We start from the raw sequence: 24,837 nt of genomic DNA on the forward strand, positions 1-24,837 counted from the left end.
CTTTATCTTTTCTTCGTTTTCTTTTTCATCAATTTCCATTCCTTCCACAGTTTATATTTCTTCCTTTTCTATTCTTTCTTTTTCTATTTTCTCCTTCAGCCTATGTTGATCCTTACTGGCTTGTCTTGGTGTCATAAATTTCAACTTCATTTCATGTCTCTCATGCCTCAAATAAAGGGAACCTTTATCAAGATTGAGCGTTTTAAAATGAAGCCATGCCCATCTAAAAAGAAGATGACAAGAGTTTGTGGGAGCAATATCACATAATACTTCTTTCACACATTGTCCTGTACTGAATTTGATCCTTCCTTGATTCGAATGAAAGCTTGTTGGTCACTTCAGTTTCTCCACCAATCTTTGGCTTACAACAGTGTTGTCGCTTTTGTAAACGAATGCAACTACACATGGGTGGCCTTTGATTAAACACCTTGTTACTCTACTACCTTTTCCATCATCTTTATCTTTTCTTCCTTTTCTTTTTCTTCAATTTCCATTCCTTCCACAGTTTATATTTCTTCCTTTTCTATTCTTTCTTTTTCTTTTTTCTCCTTTAGCCTATGTTGATCCTTACTGGCTTGTCTTGGTGTCATAAATTTCAACTTCATTTCATGTCCCTCATGACTCTAATAAAGGGAACCTTTATCAAGATTGAGCGTTTTAAAATGAAGCCATGCCCATCTAAAAAGAAGATGACAAGATTTTGTGGGAGCAATATCACATAATACTTCTTTCACACATTGTCCTGTACTGAATTTGATCCTTCCTTGATTCGAATGAAAGCTTGTTGGTCACTTGAGTTTCTCCACCAATCTTTGGCTTACAACAGTGTTGTCGCTTTCGTAAACGAATGCAACTAAACATGGGTGGCCTTTGATTAAACACGTTGTTTCTCTACTACCTTTTCCATCATCTTTATCTTTTCTTCCTTTTCTTTTTCTTCAATTTCCATTCCTTCCACATTTTATATTTCTTCCTTTTCTATTCTTTCTTTTTCTATTTTCTCCTTCAGCCTATGTTGATCCTTACTGGCTTGTCTTGGTGTCATAAATTTCAACTTCATTTCATGTCCCTCATGCCTCTAATAAAGGGAACCTTTATCAAGATTGAGCGTTTTAAAATGAAGCCATGCCCATCTAAAAAGGAGATGACAAGATTTTGTGGGAGCAATATCACATAATACTTCTTTCACACATTGTCCTGTACTGAATTTGATCCTTCCTTGATTCGAATGAAAGCTTGTTGGTCACTTGAGTTTCTCCACCAATCTTTGGCTTACAACAGTGTTGTCGCTTTCGTAAACGAATGCAACTAAACATGGGTGGCCTTTGATTAAACACCTTGTTTCTCTACTACCTTTTTCATCATCTTTATCTTTTCTTCCTTTTCTTTTTCATCAATTTCCATTCCTTCCACAGTTTATATTTCTTCCTTTTCTATTCTTTCTTTTTCTATTTTCTCCTTCAGCCTACGTTGATCCTTACTGGCTTGTCTTGGTGTCATAAATTTCCACTTCATTTCATGTCCCTCATGCCTCAAATAAAGGGAACCTTTATCAAGATTGAGCGTTTTAAAATGAAGCCATGCCCATCTAAAAAGAAGATGACAAGAGTTTGTGGGAGCAATATCACATAATACTTCTTTCTTACATTGTCCTGTACTGAATTTGATCCTTCCTTGATTCGAATGAAAGCTTGTTGCTGACTTCAGTTTCTCCACCAATCTTTGGCTTACAACAGTGTTGTCGCTTTCGTAAACGAATGCAACTAAACATGGGTGGCCTTTGATTAAACACCTTGTTTCTCTACTACCTTTTCCATCATCTTTATCTTTTCTTCCTTTTCTTTTTCTTCAATTTCCATTCCTTCCACAGTTTATATTTCTTCCTTTTCTATTCTTTCTTTTTCTATTTTCTCTTTCAGCCTATGTTGATCCTTACTGGCTTGTCTAGGTGTCATAAATTTCAACTTCATTTCATCTCCCTCATGCCTCAAATAAAGGGAACCTTTATAAAGATTGAGCGTTTTAAAATGAAGCCATGCCAATCTCAAAAGAAGATGACAAGAGTTTGTGGGAGCAATATAAGATAATACTTCTTGCACACATTGTCTCGTACTGAATTTGATCCATGCTTGATTCGAGTGAATGCTTGTTGGTAACCTGAGTTTCTCCACCAATCTTTGGCTTACAACAGTGTTGTTGCTTTCGTAAACGAATGCAACTAAACATGGGTGGCCTTTGATTAAACACCTTGTTTCTCTATTACCTTTTCCATCATCTTTATCTTTTCTTCCTTTTCTTTTTCTTCAATTTCGATTCCTTCCACAGGTTATATTTCTTCCTTTACTATTCTTTCTTTTTCTATTTTCTCCTTCAACCTACGATGATCCTTAATGGCTTGTCTTGGTGTCATAAATTTCAACTTCATTTCATGTCCCTCATGCCTCAAATAAAGGGAACCTTTATAAAGATTGAGCGTTTTAAAATGAAGCCATGCCAATCTCAAAAGAGGATGACAAGATTTTGTGGGAGCAATATAAGATAATACTTCTTGCACACATTGTCTCGTACTGAATTTGATCCATGCTTGATTCGAGTGAATGCTTGTTGGTAACCTGAGTTTCTCCACCAATCTTTGGCTTACAACAGTGTTGTCGCTTTCGTAAACGAATGCAACTAAACATGGGTGGCCGTTGATTAAACACCTTGTTTCTCTATTACCTTTTCCATCATCTTTATCTTTTCTTCCTTTTCTTTTTCATCAATTTCCATTCCTTCCACAGTTTATATTTCTTCCTTTTCTATTCTTTCTTTTTCTATTTTCTCTTTCAGCCTATGTTGATCCTTACTGGCTTGTCTTGGTGTCATAAATTTCAACTTCATTTCATGTCCCTCATGCTTGAAATAAAGGGAACCTTTATAAAGATTGAGCGTTTTAAAATGAAGCCATGCCAATCTCAAAAGAAGATGACAAGAGTTTGTGGGAGCAATATCAGATAATACTTCTTGCACACATTGTCCCGTATTGAATTTGATCCTTGCTTGATTCGAGTGAATGCTTGTTGGTAACTTGAGTTTCTCCACCAATCTTTGGCTTACAACAGTGTTGTCGCTTTCGTAAACGAATGCAACTAAACATGGGTGGCCTTTGATTAAACACCTTGTTACTCTACTACCTTTTCCATCATCTTTATCTTTTCTTCCTTTTCTTTTTCTTCAATTTCCATTCCTTCCACAGGTTATATTTCTTCCTTTACTATTCTTTCTTTTTCTATTTTCTCCTTCATCCTACGTTGATCCTTAATGGCTTGTCTTGGTGTCATAAATTTCAACTTCATTTCTTCTCTCTCATGCCTCAAATAAAGGGAACCTTTATCAAGATTGAGCGTTTTAAAATGAAGCCATGCCATTCTCAAAAGAAGATGACAAGAGTTTGTGGGAGCAATATCACATAATACTTCTTTCACACATTGTCCTGTACTGAATTTGATCCTTGCTTGATTCGACTGAAAGCTTGTTGGTAACTTGAGTTTCTCCACCAATCTTTGGCTTACAATAGTGTTGTCGCTTTCGTAAACGAATGCAACTCAACATGGGTGGCCTTTGATTAAACACCTTGTTTCTCTACTACCTATTCCTTCATCTTTATCTTTTCTTCCTTTTCTTTTTCTTCAATTTCCATTCCTTCCACAGTTTATATTTCTTCCTTTTCTATTCTTTCTTTTTCTATTTTCTCCTTTAGCCTATGTTGATCCTTACTGGCTTGTCTTGGTGTCATAAATTTCAACTTCATTTCATGTCCCTCATGCCTCAAATAAAGGGAACCTTTATCAAGATTGAGCGTTTTAAAATGAAGCCATGCCAATCTCAAAAGAGGATAACAAGATTTTGTGGGAGCAATATTAGATAATACTTCTTGCACATATTGTCTCGTACTGAATTTGATCCATGCTTGATTCGAGTGAATGCTTGGTGGTAACCTGAGTTTCTCCACCAATCTTTGGCTTACAACAGTGTTGTCGCTTTCGTAAACGAATGCAACTAAACATGGGTGGCCTTTGATTAAACACCTTGTTTCTCTACTACCTTTCCATCATCTTTATCTTTTCTTCCTTTTCTTTTTCTTCAATTTCCATTCCTTCCACAGTTTATGTTTCTTCCTTTTCTATTCTTTCTTTTTCTATTTTCTCTTTCAGCCTATGTTGATCCTTACTGGCTTGTCTTGGTGTCATAAATTTCAACTTCATTTCATGTCCCTCATGCTTGAAATAAAGGGAACCTTTATAAAGATTGAGCGTTTTAAAATGAAGCCATGCCAATCTCAAAAGAAGATGACAAGAGTTTGTGGGAGCAATATCAGATAATACTTCTTGCACACATTGTCCCGTATTGAATTTGATCCTTGCTTGATTCGAGTGAATGCTTGTTGGTAACTTGAGTTTCTCCACCAATCTTTGGCTTACAACAGTGTTGTCGCTTTCGTAAACGAATGCAACTAAACATGGGTGGCCTTTGATTAAACACCTTGTTACTCTACTACCTTTTCCATCATCTTTATCTTTTCTTCCTTTTCTTTTTCTTCAATTTCCATTCCTTCCACAGGTTATATTTCTTCCTTTACTATTCTTTCTTTTTCTATTTTCTCCTTCATCCTACGTTGATCCTTAATGGCTTGTCTTGGTGTCATAAATTTCAACTTCATTTCATCTCTCTCATGCCTCAAATAAAGGGAACCTTTATCAAGATTGAGCGTTTTAAAATGAAGCCATGCCATTCTCAAAAGAAGATGACAAGAGTTTGTGGGAGCAATATCACATAATACTTCTTTCACACATTGTCCTGTACTGAATTTGATCCTTGCTTGATTCGACTGAAAGCTTGTTGGTAACTTGAGTTTCTCCACCAATCTTTGGCTTACAATAGTGTTGTCGCTTTCGTAAACGAATGCAACTCAACATGGGTGGCCTTTGATTAAACACCTTGTTTCTCTACTACCTATTCCTTCATCTTTATCTTTTCTTCCTTTTCTTTTTCTTCAATTTCCATTCCTTCCACAGTTTATATTTCTTCCTTTTCTATTCTTTCTTTTTCTATTTTCTCCTTCAGCCTATGTTGATCCATACTGGCTTGTCTTGGTGTCATAAATTTCAACTTCATTTCATATCCCTCATGCCTCAAATAAAGGGAACCTTTATCAAGATTGAGCGTTTTAAAATGAAGCCATGCCAATCTCAAAAGAAGATGACAAGAGTTTGTGGGAGCAATATCAGATAATACTTCTTGCACACATTGTCCCGTATTGAATTTGATCCTTGCTTGATTCGAGTGAATGCTTGTTGGTAACTTGAGTTTCTCCACCAATCTTTGGCTTACAACAGTGTTGTCGCTTTTGTAAACGAATGCAACTAAACATGGGTGGCCTTTGATTAAACACCTTGTTTCTCTACTACCTTTTCCATCATCTTTATCTTTTCTTCCTTTTCTTTTTCATCAATTTCCATTCCTTCCACAGTTTATATTTCTTCCTTTTCTATTCTTTCTTTTTCTATTTTCTCCTTCAGCCTATGTTGATCCTTACTGGCTTGTCTTGGTGTCATAAATTTCAACTTCATTTCATGTCCCTCATGCCTCAAATAAAGGGAACCTTTATCAAGATTGAGCGTTTTAAAATGAAGCCATGCCAATCTCAAAAGAGGATAACAAGATTTTGTGGGAGCAATATTAGATAATACTTCTTGCACATATTGTCTCGTACTGAATTTGATCCATGCTTGATTCGAGTGAATGCTTGGTGGTAACCTGAGTTTCTCCACCAATCTTTGGCTTACAACAGTGTTGTCGCTTTCGTAAACGAATGCAACTAAACATGGGTGGCCTTTGATTAAACACCTTGTTTCTCTACTACCTTTCCATCATCTTTATCTTTTCTTCCTTTTCTTTTTCTTCAATTTCCATTCCTTCCACAGTTTATATTTCTTCCTTTTCTATTCTTTCTTTTTCTATTTTCTCTTTCAGCCTATGTTGATCCTTACTGGCTTGTCTTGGTGTCATAAATTTCAACTTCATTTCATGTCCCTCATGCTTGAAATAAAGGGAACCTTTATAAAGATTGAGCGTTTTAAAATGAAGCCATGCCAATCTCAAAAGAATATGACAAGAGTTTGTGGGAGCAATATAAGATAATACTTCTTGCACACATTGTCCTGTACTGAATTTGATCCTACCTTGATTCGAATGAAAGCTTGTTGCTCACTTCAGTTTCTCCACCAATCTTTGGCTTACAACAGTGTTGTCGCTTTCGTAAACGAATGCAACTAAACATGGGTGGCCTTTGATTAAACACCTTGTTTCTCTACTACCTTTTTCATCATCTTTATCTTTTCTTCCTTTTCTTTTTCATCAATTTCCATTCCTTCCACAGTTTATATTTCTTCCTTTTCTATTCTTTCTTTTTCTGTTTTCTCCTTCAGCCTATGTTGATCCTTACTGGCTTGTCTTGGTGTCATAAATTTCAACTTCATTTCATGTCCCTCATGCCTCAAATAAAGGGAACCTTTATCAAGATTGAGCGTTTTAAAATGAAGCCATGCCCATCTAAAAAGAAGATGACAAGAGTTTGTGGGAGCAATATCAGATAATACTTCTTGCACACATTGTCTCGTACTGAATTTGATCCATCCTTGATTCGAGTGAATGCTTGTTGGTAACCTGAGTTTCTCCACCAATCTTTGGCTTACAACAGTGTTGTCGCTTTTGTAAACGAATGCAACTAAACATTGGTGGCCTTTGATTAAACACCTTGTTACTCTACTACGTTTTCCATCATCTTTATCTTTTCTTCCTTTTCTTTTTCTTCAATTTCCATTCCTTCCACAGGTTATATTTCTTCCTTTACTATTCTTTCTTTTTCTATTTTCTCCTTCATCCTACGTTGATCCTTAATGGCTTGTCTTGGTGTCATAAATTTCAACTTCATTTCATCTCTCTCATGCCTCAAATAAAGGGAACCTTTATCAAGATTGAGCGTTTTAAAATGAAGCCATGCCATTCTCAAAAGAAGATGACAAGAGTTTGTGGGAGCAATATCACATAATACTTCTTTCACACATTGTCCTGTACTGAATTTGATCCTTGCTTGATTCGACTGAAAGCTTGTTGGTAACTTGAGTTTCTCCACCAATCTTTGGCTTACAATAGTGTTGTCGCCTTCGTAAACGAATGCAACTCAACATGGGTGGCCTTTGATTAAACACCTTGTTTCTCTACTACCTATTCCTTCATCTTTATCTTTTCTTCCTTTTCTTTTTCTTCAATTTCCATTCCTTCCACAGTTTATATTTCTTCCTTTTCTATTCTTTCTTTTTCTATTTTCTCCTTCAGCCTATGTTGATCCATACTGGCTTGTCTTGGTGTCATAAATATCAACTTCATTTCATATCCCTCATGCCTCAAATAAAGGGAACCTTTATCAAGATTGAGCGTTTTAAAATGAAGCCATGCCAATCTCAAAAGAAGATGACAAGAGTTTGTGGGAGCAATATCAGATAATACTTCTTGCACACATTGTCCCGTATTGAATTTGATCCTTGCTTGATTCGAGTGAATGCTTGTTGGTAACTTGAGTTTCTCCACCAATCTTTGGCTTACAACAGTGTTGTCGCTTTTGTAAACGAATGCAACTAAACATGGGTGGCCTTTGATTAAACACCTTGTTTCTCTACTACCTTTTCCATCATCTTTATCTTTTCTTCCTTTTCTTTTTCTCCAATTTGCATTCCTTCCACACTTTATACTTCTTCCTTTTCTATTCTTTCTTTTTCTATTTTCTCCTTCAACCTACGTTGATCCTTAATGGCTTGTCTTGGTGTCATAAATTTCAACTTCATTTCATGTCCCTCATGTCTCTAATAAAGGGAACCTTTATCAAGATTGAGCGTTTTAAAATGAAGCCATGCCCATCTAAAAAGAAGATGACAAGAGTTTGTGGGAGCAATATCACATAATACTTCTTTCACACATTGTCCTGTACTGAATTTGATCCTTCCTTGATTCGAATGAAAGCTTGTTGGTAACCTGAGTTTCTCCACCAATCTTTAGCTTACAACAGTGTTGTCGCTTTCATAAACGGATGCAACGAAACATGGGTGGCCTTTGATTAAACACCTTGTTTCCCTACTACCTTTTCCATCGTCTTTATCTTTTCTTCCTATTCTTTTTCTTCAATTTCCATTCCTTCCACAGTTTATATTTCTTCCTTTTCTATTCTTTCTTTTTCTATTTTCTCCTTCAGCCTATGTTGATCCTTACTGGCTTGTCTTGGTATCATAAAAATTTCAACTTCATTTCATGTCCCACATGCCTTAAATAAAGGGAACCTTTATCAAGATTGAGCGTTTTAAAATGAAGCCATGCCAATCTCAAAAAAAGATGACAAGAGTTTGTGGGAGCAATATCACATAATACTTCTTTCACACATTGTCCTGTACTAAATTTGATCCTTGCTTGATTCGAATGAAGGCTTGTTGGTAACTTGAGTTTCTTCACCAATCTTTGGCTTACAACAGTGTTTTCGCTTTCGTAAACGAATGCAACAAAACATGGGTGGCCTTTGATTAAACACCTTGTTTCTCTACTACCTTTTCCATCATCTTTATCTTTTCTTCCTATTCTTTTTCTTCAATTTCCATTCCTTCCACAATTTATATTTCTTCCTTTTCTATTCTTTCTTTTTCTATTTTCTCCTTCAGCCTTTGTTGATCCTTACTGGCTTGTCTTGGTGTCATAAAAATTTCAACTTCATTTCATGTCCCACATGCCTTAAATAAAGGGAACCTTTATCAAGATTGAGCGTTTTAAAATGAAGCCATGCCAATCTCAAAAAAAGATGACAAGAGTTTGTGGGAGCAATATCACATAATACTTCTTTCACACATTGTCCTGTACTAAATTTGATCCTTGCTTGATTCGAATGAAGGCTTGTTGGTAACTTGAGTTTCTTCACCAATCTTTGGCTTACAACAGTGTTTTCGCTTTCGTAAACGAATGCAACTAAACATGGGTGGCCTTTGATTAAACACCTTGTTTCTCTACTACCTTTTCCATCATCTTTATCTTTTCTTCCTATTCTTTTTCTTCAATTTCCATTCCTTCCACAGTTTATATTTCTTCCTTTTCTATTCTTTCTTTTTCTATTTTCTCCTTCAGCCTATGTTGATCCTTACTGGCTTGTCTTGGTGTCATAAAAATTTCAACTTCATTTCATGTCCCACATGCCTTAAACAAAGGGAACCTTTATCAAGATTGAGCGTTTTAAAATGAAGCCATGCCAATCTCAAAAAAAGATGACAAGAGTTTGTGAGAGCAATATCACATAATACTTCTTTCACACATTGTCCTGTACTAAATTTGATCCTTGCTTGATTCGAATGAAGGCTTGTTGGTAACTTGAGTTTCTTCACCAATCTTTGGCTTACAACAGTGTTTTCGCGTTCGTAAACGAATGCAACTAAACATGGGTGGCCTTTGATTAAACACCTTGTTTCTCTACTACTTTTTCCATCATCTTTATCTTTTCTTCCTATTCTTTTTCTTCAATTTCCATTCCTTCCACAGTTTATATTTCTTCCTTTTCTATTCTTTCTTTTTCTATTTTCTCCTTCAGCCTATGTTGATCCTTACTGGCTTGTCTTGGTGTCATAAAAATTTCAACTTCATTTCATGTCCCACATGCCTTAAATAAAGGGAACCTTTATCAAGATTGAGCGTTTTAAAATGAAGCCATGCCAATCTCAAAAGAAGATGACAAGAGTTTGTGGGAGCAATATCACATAATACTTCTTTCACACATTGTCCTGTACTAAATTTGATCCTTGCTTGATTCGAATGAAGGCTTGTTGGTAACTTGAGTTTCTTCACCAATCTTTGGCTTACAACAGTGTTTTCGCTTTCGTAAACGAATGCAACTAAACATGGGTGGCCTTTGATTAAACACCTTGTTTCTCTACTACCTTTTCCATCATCTTTATCTTTTCTTCCTATTCTTTTTCTTCAATTTCCATTCCTTCCACAGTTTATATTTCTTCCTTTTCTATTCTTTCTTTTTCTATTTTCTCCTTCAGTCTATGTTGATCCTTACTGGCTTGTCTTGGTGTCATAAAAATTTCAACTTCATTTCATGTCCCACATGCCTTAAATAAAGGGAACCTTTATAAAGATTGAGCGTTTTAAAATGAAGCCATGCCAATCTCAAAAAAAGATGACAAGAGTTTGTGGGAGCAATATCACATAATACTTCTTTCACACATTGTCCTGTACTAAATTTGATCCTTGCTTGATTCGAATGAAGGCTTGTTGGTAACTTGAGTTTCTTCTCCAATCTTTGGCTTACAACAGTGTTGTCGCTTTCGTAAACGAATGCAACTAAACATGGGTGGCCTTTGATTAAACACCTTGTTTCTCTACTACCTTTTCCATCATCTTTATCTTTTCTTCCTTTTCTTTTTCTTCAGTTTCCATTCCTTCCACAGTTTATATTTCTTCCTTTTCTATTCTTTCTTTTTCTATTTTCTCCTTCAGCCTATGTTGATCCGTACTGGCTTGTCTTGGTGTCATAAAAATTTCAACTTCATTTCATGTCCCACATGCCTTAAACAAAGGGAACCTTTATCAAGATTGAGTGTTTTAAAATGAAGCCATGCCAATCTCAAAAAAAGATGACAAGAGTTTGTGAGAGCAATATCACATAATACTTCTTTCACACATTGTCCTGTACTAAATTTGATCCTTGCTTGATTCGAATGAAGGCTTGTTGGTAACTTGAGTTTCTTCACCAATCTTTGGCTTACAACAGTGTTTTCGCGTTCGTAAACGAATGCAACTAAACATGGGTGGCCTTTGATTAAACACCTTGTTTCTCTACTACCTTTTCCATCATCTTTATCTTTTCTTCCTATTCTTTTTCTTCAATTTCCATTCCTTCCACAGTTTATATTTCTTCCTTTTCTATTTTTTCTTTTTCTATTTTCTCCTTCAGCCTATGTTGATCCTTACTGGCTTGTCTTGGTGTCATAAAAATTTCAACTTCATTTCATGTCCCACATGCCTTAAATAAAGGGAACCTTTATCAAGATTGAGCGTTTTAAAATGAAGCCATGCCAATCTCAAAAGAAGATGACAAGAGTTTGTGGGAGCAATATCACATAATACTTCTTTCACACATTGTCCTGTTCTGAATTTGATCCTTGCTTGATTCGAATGAAAGCTTGTTGGTAACTTGAGTGTCTCCACCGATCTTTGGCTTACAACAGTGTTGTCGCTTTTGTAAACGAATGCAACTAAACATGGGTGGGCTTTGTGGGCTTTGATTAAACACCTTGTTTCTCTACTACCTTTTCCATCATCTTTATCTTTTCTTCCTATTCTTTTTCTTCAATTTCCATTCCTTCCACAATTTATATTTCTTCCTTTTCTATTCTTTCTTTTTCTATTTTCTCCTTCAGCCTTTGTTGATCCTTACTGGCTTGTCTTGGTGTCATAAAAATTTCAACTTCATTTCATGTCCCACATGCCTTAAATAAAGGGAACCTTTATCAAGATTGAGCGTTTTAAAATGAAGCCATGCCAATCTCAAAAAAAGATGACAAGAGTTTGTGGGAGCAATATCACATAATACTTCTTTCACACATTGTCCTGTACTAAATTTGATCCTTGCTTGATTCGAATGAAGGCTTGTTGGTAACTTGAGTTTCTTCACCAATCTTTGGCTTACAACAGTGTTTTCGCTTTCGTAAACGAATGCAACTAAACATGGGTGGCCTTTGATTAAACACCTTGTTTCTCTACTACCTTTTCCATCATCTTTATCTTTTCTTCCTATTCTTTTTCTTCAATTTCCATTCCTTCCACATTTTATATTTCTTCCTTTTCTATTCTTTCTTTTTCTATTTTCTCCTTCAGCCTATGTTGATCCTTACTGGCTTGTCTTGGTGTCATAAAAATTTCAACTTCATTTCATGTCCCACATGCCTTAAATAAAGGGAACCTTTATAAAGATTGAGCGTTTTAAAATGAAGCCATGCCAATCTCAAAAAAAGATGACAAGAGTTTGTGGGAGCAATATCACATAATACTTCTTTCACACATTGTCCTGTACTAAATTTGATCCTTGCTTGATTCGAATGAAGGCTTGTTGGTAACTTGAGTTTCTTCTCCAATCTTTGGCTTACAACAGTGTTTTCGCTTTCGTAAACGAATGCAACTAAACATGGGTGGCCTTTGATTAAACACCTTGTTTCTCTACTACCTTTTCCATCATCTTTATCTTTTCTTCCTTTTCTTTTTCTTCAATTTCCATTGCTTCCATAGTTTATATTTCTTCCTTTTCTATTCTTTCTTTTTCTATTTTCTCCTTCAGCCTATGTTGATCCTTACTGGCTTGTTTTGGTGTCATAAATTTCAACTTCATTTCATGTCCCACATGCCTTAAATAAAGGGAACCTCTATCAAGATTGAGCGTTTTAAAATGAAGCCATGCCAATCTCAAAAGAAGATGACAAGAGTTTGTGGGAGCAATATCCCATAATACTTCTTTCACACATTGCCTTTACTGAATTTGATCCTTGCTTGATTCGAATGAAAGCTTGTTGGTAACTTGAGTGTCTCCACCGATCTTTGGCTTACAACAGTGTTGTCGCTTTTGTAAACGAATGCAACTAAACATGGGTGGGCTTTGATTAAACACCTTGTTTCTCTACTACCTTTTCCATCATCTTTATCTTTTCTTCCTATTCTTTTTCTTCAATTTCCATTCCTTCCACAGTTTATATTTCTTCCTTTTCTATTCTTTCTTTTTCTATTTTCTCCTTCAGCCTTTGTTGATCCTTACTGGCTTGTCTTGGTGTCATAAAAATTTCAACTTCATTTCATGTCCCACATGCCTTAAATAAAGGGAACCTTTATCAAGATTGAGCGTTTTAAAATGAAGCCATGCCAATCTCAAAAAAAGATGACAAGAGTTTGTGGGAGCAATATCACATAATACTTCTTTCACAATTGTCCTGTACTAAATTTGATCCTTGCTTGATTCGAATGAAGGCTTGTTGGTAACTTGAGTTTCTTCACCAATCTTTGGCTTACAACAGTGTTGTCGCTTTCGTAAACGAATGCAACTAAACATGGGTGGCCTTTGATTAAACACCTTGTTTCTCTACTACCTTTTCCATCATCTTTATCTTTTCTTCCTTTTCTTTTTCTTCAGTTTCCATTCCTTCCACAGTTTATATTTCTTCCTTTTCTATTCTTTCTTTTTCTATTTTCTCCTTCAGCCTATGTTGATCCATACTGGCTTGTCTTGGTGTCATAAAAATTTCAACTTCATTTCATGTCCCACATGCCTTAAACAAAGGGAATCTTTATCAAGATTGAGTGTTTTAAAATGAAGCCATGCCAATCTCAAAAAAAGATAACAATAGTTTGTGAGAGCAATATCACATAATACTTCTTTCACACATTGTCCTGTACTAAATTTGATCCTTGCTTGATTCGAATGAAGGCTTGTTGGTAACTTGAGTTTCTTCACCAATCTTTGGCTTACAACAGTGTTTTCGCATTCGTAAACGAATGCAACTAAACATGGGTGGCCTTTGATTAAACACCTTGTTTCTCTACTACCTTTTCCATCATCTTTATCTTTTCTTCCTTTTCTTTTTCTTCAATTTCCATTCCTTCCACAGTTTATATTTCTTCCTTTTCTATTCTTTCTTTTTCTATTTTCTCCTTCAGCCTATGTTGATCCTTACTGGCTTGTCTTGGTGTCATAAAAATTTCAACTTCATTTCATGTCCCACATGCCTTAAATAAAGGGAACCTTTATCAAGATTGAGCGTTTTAAAATGAAGCCATGCCAATCTCAAAAGAAGATGACAAGAGTTTGTGGGAGCAATATCACATAATACTTCTTTCACACATTGTCCTGTACTGAATTTGATCCTTCCTTGATTCGAATGAAAGCTTGTTGGTCACTTCAGTTTCTCCACCAATCTTTGCCTTACAACAGTGTTGTCGCTTTTGTAAACGAATGCAACTACACATGGGTGGCCTTTGATTAAACACCTTGTTACTCTACTACCTTTTCCATCATCTTTATCTTTTCTTCCTTTTCTTTTTCTCCAATTTGCATTCCTTCCACACTTTATACTTCTTCCTTTTCTATTCTATCTTTTTCTATTTTCTCCTTCAACCTACGTTGATCCTTAATGGCTTGTCTTGGTGTCATAAATTTCAACTTCATTTCATGTCCCTCATGCCTCTAATAAAGGGAACCTTTATCAAGATTGAGCGTTTTAAAATGAAGCCATGCCCATCTAAAAAGAAGATGACAAGAGTTTGTGGGAGCAATATCAGATAATACTTCTTGCACACATTGTCCCGTATTGAATTTGATCCTTGCTTGATTCGAGTGAATGCTTGTTGGTAACTTGAGTTTCTCCACCAATCTTTGGCTTACAAGAGTGTTGTCGCTTTCTTAAATGAATGCAACTAAAAATGGGTGGCCTTTGATTAAACACCTTGTTTCTCTACTACCTTTTCCATCATCTTTATATTTTCTTCCTTTTCTTTTTCATCAATTTCCCTTCCTTCCACAGTTTATATTTCTTCCTTTTCTATTCTTTCTTTTTCTATTTTCTCTTTCAGCCTATGTTGATCCTTACTGGCTTGTCTTGGTGTCATAAATTTCAACTTCATTTCATGTCCCTCATGCCTTAAATAAAGGGAACCTTTATCAAGATTGAGCGTTTTAAAATGAAGCCATGCCAATCTCAAAAAAAGATGACAAGAGTTTGTGGGAGCAATATCACATAATACTTCTTTCACACATTGTCCTGTACTAAATTTGATCCTTGCTTGATTCGAATGAAAGCTTGTTGGTAACTTGAGTGTCTCCACCGATCTTTGGCTTACAACAGTGTTGTCGCTTTCGTAAACAAATGCAACTAAACATGGGTGGCCTTTCATTAAACACCTTGTTTCTCTACTACCTTTTCCATCATCGTTATCTTTTCTTCCTTTTCTTTTTCTTCAATTTCCATTCCTTCCACAGTTTATATTTCCTCCTTTTCTATTCTTTCTTTTTCTATTTTCTCCTTCAGACTATGTTGATACTAGCTTGTCTTGGTGTCATAAATTTCAACTTCATTTCATGTCTCTCATGCCTCTAATAAAGGGAACCTTTATCCAGATTGAGCGTTTCAAAATGAAGCCATGCCCATCTAAAAAGAAGATGATAAGAGTTTGTGGGAGCAATATCACATAATACTTCTTTCGCAAATTGTCCTGTACTGAATTTGAACCTTGCTTGATTCGACTGAAAGCTTGTTGGTAACTTGAGTTTCTCCACCAATCTTTGGCTCACAACAGTGTTGTCGCTTTCGTAAACGAATGCAACTAAACATGGGTGGCCTTTGATTAAACACCTTGTTTCTCTACTACCTTTTCCATCATCTTTATCTTTTCTTCATTTTCTTTTTCTTCAATTTGCATTCCTTCTACAGTTTATATTTCTTCCTTTTCTATTCTTTCTTTTTCTATTTTCTCCTTCAGCCGACGTTGATCCTTACTGGCTTGTCTTGGTGTCATAAACTTCAACTTCATTTCATGTCCCTCATGCCTCTAATAAAGGGAACCTTTATCAAGATTGAGCGTTTTAAAATGAAGCCATGCCCATCTAAAAAGAAGATGACAAGAGTTTGTGGGAGCAATATCACATAATACTTCTTTCACACATTGTCCTGTACTGAATTTGAACATTGCTTGATTCGACTGAAAGCTTGTTGGTAACTTGAGTTTCTCCACCAATCTTTGGCTTACAACAGTGTTGTCGCTTTCGTAAACGAATGCAACTAAACATGGGTGGCCTTTGATTAAACACCTTGTTTCTCTACTACCTTTTCCATCATCTTTATCTTTTCTTCCTTTTCTTTTTCTTCTGTTTCCATTCCTTCCACAGTTTATATTTCTTCCTTTTCTATTCTTTCTTTTTCTATTTTCTCCTTCAGCCTATGTTGATCCGTACTGGCTTGTCTTGGTGTCATAAATTTCAACTTCATTTCATGTCCCACATGCCTTAAACAAAGGGAACCTTTATCAAGATTGAGCGTTTTAAAATGAAGCCATGCCATTCTCAAAAGAAGATGACAAGAGTTTGTGGGAGCAATATCACATAATACTTCTTTCACACATTGTCCTGTACTGAATTTGATCCTTGCTTGATTCGAATGAAAGCTTGTTGGTAACTTGAGTGTCTCCACCGATCTTTGGCTTACAACAGTGTTGTCGCTTTCGTAAACGAATGCAACTAAACATGGGTGGCCTTTGATTAAACACCTTGTTTCTCTACTACCTTTTCCATCATCTTTATCTTTTCTTCCTTTTCTTTTTCTCCAATTTGCATTCCTTCCACACTTTATACTTCTTCCTTTTCTATTCTTTCTTTTTCTATTTTCTCCTTCAACCTACGTTGATCCTTAATGGCTTGTCTTGGTGTCATAAATTTCAACTTCATTTCATGTCCCTCATGCCTCTAATAAAGGGAACCTTTATCAAGATTGAGCGTTTTAAAATGAAGCCATGCCATTCTCAAAAGAAGATGACAAGAGTTTGTGGGAGCAATATCACATAATACTTCTGTCACACATTGTCCTGTACTGAATTTGATCCTTGCTTCATTCGAATGAAAGCTTGTTGGTAACTTGAGTGTCTCCACCGATCTTTGGCTTACAACAGTGTTGTCGCTTTCGTAAACGAATGCAACTAAACATGGGTGGCCTTTGATTAAACACCTTGTTTCTCTACTACCTTTTCCATCATCTTTATCTTTTCTTCCTTTTCTTTTTCTTCAATTTGCATTCCTTCTACAGTTTATATTTCTTCCTTTTCTATTCTTTCTTTTTCTATTTTCTCCTTCAGCCTACGTTGATCCTTACTGGCTTGTCTTGGTGTCATAAATTTCAACTTCATTTCATGTCCCTCATGCCTCTAATAAAGGGAACCTTTATCAAGATTGAGCGTTTTAAAATGAAGCCATGCCCATCTAAAAAGAAGATGACAAGAGTTTGTGGGAGCAATATCACATAATACTGCTTTCACACATTGTCCTGTACTGAATTTGAACATTGCTTGATTCGACTGAAAGCTTGTTGGTAACTTGAGTTTCTCCACCAATCTTTGGCTTACAACAGTGTTGTCGCTTTCGTAAACGAATGCAACTAAACATGGGTGGCCTTTGATTAAACACCTTGTTTCTCTACTACCTTTTCCATCATCTTTATCTTTTCTTCCTTTTCTTTTTCTTCTGTTTCCATTCCTTCCACAGTTTATATTTCTTCCTTTTCTATTCTTTCTTTTTCTATTTTCTCCTTCAGCCTATGTTGATCCGTACTGGCTTGTCTTGGTGTCATAAATTTCAACTTCATTTCATGTCCCACATGCCTTAAACAAAGGGAACCTTTATCAAGATTGAGCGTTTTAAAATGAAGCCATGCCATTCTCAAAAGAAGATGACAAGAGTTTGTGGGAGCAATATCACATAATACTTCTTTCACACATTGTCCTGTACTGAATTTGATCCTTGCTTGATTCGAATGAAAGCTTGTTGGTAACTTGAGTGTCTCCACCGATCTTTGGCTTACAACAGTGTTGTCGCTTTCGTAAACGAATGCAACTAAACATGGGTGGCCTTTGATTAAACACCTTGTTTCTCTACTACCTTTTCCATCATCTTTATCTTTTCTTCCTTTTCTTTTTCTCCAATTTGCATTCCTTCCACACTTTATACTTCTTCCTTTTCTATTCTTTCTTTTTCTATTTTCTCCTTCAACCTACGTTGATCCTTAATGGCTTGTCTTGGTGTCATAAATTTCAACTTCATTTCATGTCCCTCATGCCTCTAATAAAGGGAACCTTTATCAAGATTGAGCGTTTTAAAATGAAGCCATGCCCATCTAAAAAGATGACAAGAGTTTGTGGGAGCAATATCAAATAATACTTCTGTCACACATTGTCCTGTACTGAATTTGATCCTTGCTTCATTCGAATGAAAGCTTGTTGGTAACTTAAGTTTCTCCACCAATCTTTGGCTTACAATAGTGTTGTCGCTTTCGTAAACGGATGCAACTAAACATGGGTGGCCTTTGACTAAACACCTTGTTTCTCTACTACCTTTTCCATCATCTTTATCTTTTCTTCCTATTCTTTTTCATCAATTTCCATTCCTTCCACAGTTTATATTTCTTCCTTTTCTATTCTTTCTTTTTCTATTTTCTCCTTCAGCCTATGTTGATCCGTACTGGCTTGTCTTGGTGTCATAAATTTCAACTTCATTTCATGTCCCACATGCCTTAAACAAAGGGAACCTTTATCAAGATTGAGCGTTTTAAAATGAAGCCATGCCATTCTCAAAAGAAGATGACAAGAGTTTGTGGGAGCAATATCACATAATACTTCTTTCACACATTGTCCTGTACTGAATTTGATCCTTGCTTGATTCGAATGAAAGCTTGTTGGTAACTTGAGTGTCTCCACCGATCTTTGGCTTACAACAGTGTTGTCGCTTTCGTAAACGAATGCAACTAAACATGGGTGGCCTTTGATTAAACACCTTGTTTCTCTACTACCTTTTCCATCATCTTTATCTTTTCTTCCTTTTCTTTTTCTCCAATTTGCATTCCTTCCACACTTTATACTTCTTCCTTTTCTATTCTTTCTTTTTCTATTTTCTCCTTCAACCTACGTTGATCCTTAATGGCTTGTCTTGGTGTCATAAATTTCAACTTCATTTCATGTCCCTCATGCCTCTAATAAAGGGAACCTTTATCAAGATTGAGCGTTTTAAAATGAAGCCATGCCCATCTAAAAAGATGACAAGAGTTTGTGGGAGCAATATCAAATAATACTTCTGTCACACATTGTCCTGTACTGAATTTGATCCTTGCTTCATTCGAATGAAAGCTTGTTGGTAACTTAAGTTTCTCCACCAATCTTTGGCTTACAATAGTGTTGTCGCTTTCGTAAACGGATGCAACTAAACATGGGTGGCCTTTGACTAAACACCTTGTTTCTCTACTACCTTTTCCATCATCTTTATCTTTTCTTCCTATTCTTTTTCATCAATTTCCATTCCTTCCACAGTTTATATTTCTTCCTTTTCTATTCTTTCTTTTTCTATTTTCTCCTTCAGCCTATGTTGATCCGTACTGGCCTGTCTTGGTGTCATAAATTTCAACTTCATTTCATGTCCCACATGCCTTAAACAAAGGGAACCTTTATCAAGATTGAGCGTTTTAAAATGAAGCCATGCCATTCTCAAAAGAAGATGACAAGAGTTTGTGGGAGCAATATCACATAATACTTCTTTCACACATTGTCCTGTACTGAATTTGATCCTTGCTTGATTCGAATGAAAGCTTGTTGGTAACTTGAGTGTCTCCACCGATCTTTGGCTTACAACAGTGTTGTCGCTTTCGTAAACGAATGCAACTAAACATGGGTGGCCTTTGATTAAACACCTTGTTTCTCTACTACCTTTTCCATCATCTTTATCTTTTCTTCCTTTTCTTTGTCTTCAATTTCCATTCCTTCCACAGTTTATATTTCTTCCTTTTCTATTCTTTCTTTTTCTATTTTCTCCTTCAGCCTATGTTGATCCTTACTGGCTTGTCTTGGTGTCATAAATTTCAACTTCATTTCATGTCCCTCATGCCTCTAATAAAGGGAACCTTTATCAAGATTGAGCGTTTTAAAATGAAGCCATGCCCATCTAAAAAGAAGATGACAAGAGTTTGTGGAAGCAATATCACATAATACTTCTGTCACACATTGTCCTGTACTGAATTTGATCCTTCCTTGATTCGAATGAAAGCTTGTTGGTCACTTCAGTTTCTCCACCAATCTTTGGCTTACAACAGTGTTGTCGCTTTTGTAAACGAATGCAACTACACATGGGTGGCCTTTGATTAAACACCTTGTTACTCTACTACCTTTTCCATCATCTTTATCTTTTCTTCCTTTTCTTTTTCTCCAATTTGCATTCCTTCCACACTTTATACTTCTTCCTTTTCTATTCTATCTTTTTCTATTTTCTCCTTCAACCTACGTTGATCCTTAATGGCTTGTCTTGGTGTCATAAATTTCAACTTCATTTCATGTCCCTCATGCCTCTAATAAAGGGAACCTTTATCAAGATTGAGCGTTTTAAAATGAAGCCATGCCCATCTAAAAAGAAGATGACAAGAGTTTGTGGAGCAATATCATATAATACTTCTTTCACACATTGTCCCATACTGAATTTGATCCTTCCTTGATTCGAGTGAATGCTTGTTGGTAACTTGAGTTTCTCCACCAATCTTTAGCTTATAACAGTGTTGTCGCTTTCATAAACGGATGCAACGAAACATGGGTGGCCTTTGATTAAACACCTTGTTTCGCTACTACCTTTTTCATCATCTTTATCTTTTCTTCCTTTTCTTTTTCTTCAATTTCCATTCCTTCCACAGTTTATATTTCTTCCTTTTCTATTCTTTCTTTTTCTATTTTCTCCTTCAGCCTATGGTGATCCTTACTGGCTTGTCTTGGTGTCATAAATTTCAACTTCATTTCATGTCCCTCATGCCTCAAATAAAGGGAACCTTTATAAAGATTGAGCGTTCTAAAATGAAGCCATGCCAATCTCAAAAGAAGATGACAAGAGTTTGTGGGAGCAATATCACATAATACTTCTTTCACACATTGTCCTGTACTGAATTTGATTCTTGCTTGATTCGAGTGAATGCTTGTTGGTAACTTGAGTTTCTCCACCAATCTTTAGCTTACAACAGTGTTGTCGCTTTCATAAACGGATGCAACGAAACATGGGTGGCCTTTGATTAAACACCTTGTTTCCCTACTACCTTTTCCATCGTCTTTATCTTTTCTTCCTATTCTTTTTCTTCAATTTCCATTCCTTCCACAGTTTATATTTCTTCCTTTTCTATTCTTTCTTTTTCTATTTTCTCCTTCAGCCTATGTTGATCCTTACTGGCTTGTCTTGGTATCATAAAAATTTCAACTTCATTTCATGTCCCACATGCCTTAAATAAAGGGAACCTTTATCAAGATTGAGCGTTTTAAAATGAAGCCATGCCAATCTCAAAAAAAGATGACAAGAGTTTGTGGGAGCAATATCACATAATACTTCTTTCACACATTGTCCTGTACTAAATTTGATCCTTACTTGATTCGAATGAACGCTTGTTGGTAACTTGAGTGTCTCCACCGATCTTTGGCTTACAACAGTGTTGTCGCTTTCGTAAACGAATGCAACTAAACATGGGTGGCCTTTGATTAAACACCTTGTTTCTCTACTACCTTTTCCATCATCTTTATCTTTTCTTCCTTTTCTTTTTCTCCAATTTGCATTCCTTCCACACTTTATACTTCTTCCTTTTCTATTCTTTCTTTTTCTATTTTCTCCTTCAACCTACGTTGATCCTTAATGGCTTGTCTTGGTGTCATAAATTTCAACTTCATTTCATGTCCCTCATGCCTCTAATAAAGGGAACCTTTATCAAGATTGAGCGTTTTAAAATGAAGCCATGCCCATCTAAAAAGATGACAAGAGTTTCTGGGAGCAATATCAAATAATACTTCTGTCACACATTGTCCTGTACTGAATTTGATCCTTGCTTCATTCGAATGAAAGCTTGTTGGTAACTTGAGTTTCTCCACCAATCTTTGGCTTACAATAGTGTTGTCGCTTTCGTAAACGGATGCAACTAAACATGGGTGGCCTTTGACTAAACACCTTGTTTCTCTACTACCTTTTCCATCATCTTTATCTTTTCTTCCTATTCTTTTTCATCAATTTCCATTCCTTCCACAGTTTATATTTCTTCCTTTTCTATTCTTTCTTTTTCTATTTTCTCCTTCAGCCTATGTTGATCCGTACTGGCTTGTCTTGGTGTCATAAATTTCAACTTCATTTCATGTCCCACATGCCTTAAACAAAGGGAACCTTTATCAAGATTGAGCGTTTTAAAATGAAGCCATGCCATTCTCAAAAGAAGATGACAAGAGTTTGTGGGAGCAATATCACATAATACTTCTTTCACACATTGTCCTGTACTGAATTTGATCCTTGCTTGATTCGAATGAAAGCTTGTTGGTAACTTGAGTGTCTCCACCGATCTTTGGCTTACAACAGTGTTGTCGCTTTCGTAAACGAATGCAACTAAACATGGGTGGCCTTTGATTAAACACCTTGTTTCTCTACTACCTTTTCCATCATCTTTATCTTTTCTTCCTTTTCTTTGTCTTCAATTTCCATTCCTTCCACAGTTTATATTTCTTCCTTTTCTATTCTTTCTTTTTCTATTTTCTCCTTCAGCCTATGTTGATCCTTACTGGCTTGTCTTGGTGTCATAAATTTCAACTTCATTTCATGTCCCTCATGCCTCTAATAAAGGGAACCTTTATCAAGATTGAGCGTTTTAAAATGAAGCCATGCCCATCTAAAAAGAAGATGACAAGAGTTTGTGGAAGCAATATCACATAATACTTCTGTCACACATTGTCCTGTACTGAATTTGATCCTTCCTTGATTCGAATGAAAGCTTGTTGGTCACTTCAGTTTCTCCACCAATCTTTGGCTTACAACAGTGTTGTCGCTTTTGTAAACGAATGCAACTACACATGGGTGGCCTTTGATTAAACACCTTGTTACTCTACTACCTTTTCCATCATCTTTATCTTTTCTTCCTTTTCTTTTTCTCCAATTTGCATTCCTTCCACACTTTATACTTCTTCCTTTTCTATTCTATCTTTTTCTATTTTCTCCTTCAACCTACGTTGATCCTTAATGGCTTGTCTTGGTGTCATAAATTTCAACTTCATTTCATGTCCCTCATGCCTCTAATAAAGGGAACCTTTATCAAGATTGAGCGTTTTAAAATGAAGCCATGCCCATCTAAAAAGAAGATGACAAGAGTTTGTGGGAGCAATATCAGATAATACTTCTTGCACACATTGTCCCGTATTGAATTTGATCCTTGCTTGATTCGAGTGAATGCTTGTTGGTAACTTGAGTTTCTCCACCAATCTTTGGCTTACAAGAGTGTTGTCGCTTTCTTAAATGAATGCAACTAAAAATGGGTGGCCTTTGATTAAACACCTTGTTTCTCTACTACCTTTTCCATCATCTTTATATTTTCTTCCTTTTCTTTTTCATCAATTTCCATTCCTTCCACAGTTTATATTTCTTCCTTTTCTATTCTTTCTTTTTCTATTTTCTCTTTCAGCCTATGTTGATCCTTACTGGCTTGTCTTGGTGTCATAAATTTCAACTTCATTTCATGTCCCTCATGCCTCAAATAAAGGGAACCTTTATCAAGATTGAGCGTTTTAAAATGAAGCCATGCCAATCTCAAAAGAGGATGACAAGAGTTTGTGGGAGCAATATCAGATAATACTTCTTGCACACATTGTCCCATACTGAATTTGATCCTTCCTTGATTCGAGTGAATGCTTGTTGGTAACTTGAGTTTCTCCACCAATCTTTAGCTTATAACAGTGTTGTCGCTTTCATAAACGGATGCAACGAAACATGGGTGGCCTTTGATTAAACACCTTGTTTCGCTACTACCTTTTTCATCATCTTTATCTTTTCTTCCTTTTCTTTTTCTTCAATTTCCATTCCTTCCACAGTTTATATTTCTTCCTTTTCTATTCTTTCTTTTTCTATTTTCTCCTTCAGCCTATGGTGATCCTTACTGGCTTGTCTTGGTGTCATAAATTTCAACTTCATTTCATGTCCCTCATGCCTCAAATAAAGGGAACCTTTATAAAGATTGAGCGTTCTAAGATGAAGCCATGCCAATCTCAAAAGAAGATGACAAGAGTTTGTGGGAGCAATATCACATAATACTTCTTTCACACATTGTCCTGTACTGAATTTGATTCTTGCTTGATTCGAGTGAATGCTTGTTGGTAACTTGAGTTTCTCCACCAATCTTTAGCTTACAACAGTGTTGTCGCTTTCATAAACGGATGCAACGAAACATGGGTGGCCTTTGATTAAACACCTTGTTTCCCTACTACCTCTTCCATCGTCTTTATCTTTTCTTCCTATTCTTTTTCTTCAATTTCCATTCCTTCCACAGTTTATATTTCTTCCTTTTCTATTCTTTCTTTTTCTATTTTCTCCTTCAGCCTATGTTGATCCTTACTGGCTTGTCTTGGTATCATAAAAATTTCAACTTCATTTCATGTCCCACATGCCTTAAATAAAGGGAACCTTTATCAAGATTGAGCGTTTTAAAATGAAGCCATGCCAATCTCAAAAAAAGATGACAAGAGTTTGTGGGAGCAATATCACATAATACTTCTTTCACACATTGTCCTGTACTAAATTTGATCCTTACTTGATTCGAATGAACGCTTGTTGGTAACTTGAGTGTCTCCACCGATCTTTGGCTTACAACAGTGTTGTCGCTTTCGTAAACGAATGCAACTAAACATGGGTGGCCTTTGATTAAACACCTTGTTTCTCTACTACCTTTTCCATCATCTTTATCTTTTCTTCCTTTTCTTTTTCTCCAATTTGCATTCCTTCCACACTTTATACTTCTTCCTTTTCTATTCTTTCTTTTTCTATTTTCTCCTTCAACCTACGTTGATCCTTAATGGCTTGTCTTGGTGTCATAAATTTCAACTTCATTTCATGTCCCTCATGCCTCTAATAAAGGGAACCTTTATCAAGATTGAGCGTTTTAAAATGAAGCCATGCCCATCTAAAAAGATGACAAGAGTTTCTGG

Source organism: Vigna unguiculata, chromosome 5 (assembly GCF_037176805.1).
Source record: "Vigna unguiculata cultivar grain cowpea cultivar isolate G323 ecotype 2 chromosome 5, ASM3717680v1, whole genome shotgun sequence".
Classification (NCBI taxonomy): Eukaryota; Viridiplantae; Streptophyta; class Magnoliopsida; order Fabales; family Fabaceae; genus Vigna; species Vigna unguiculata.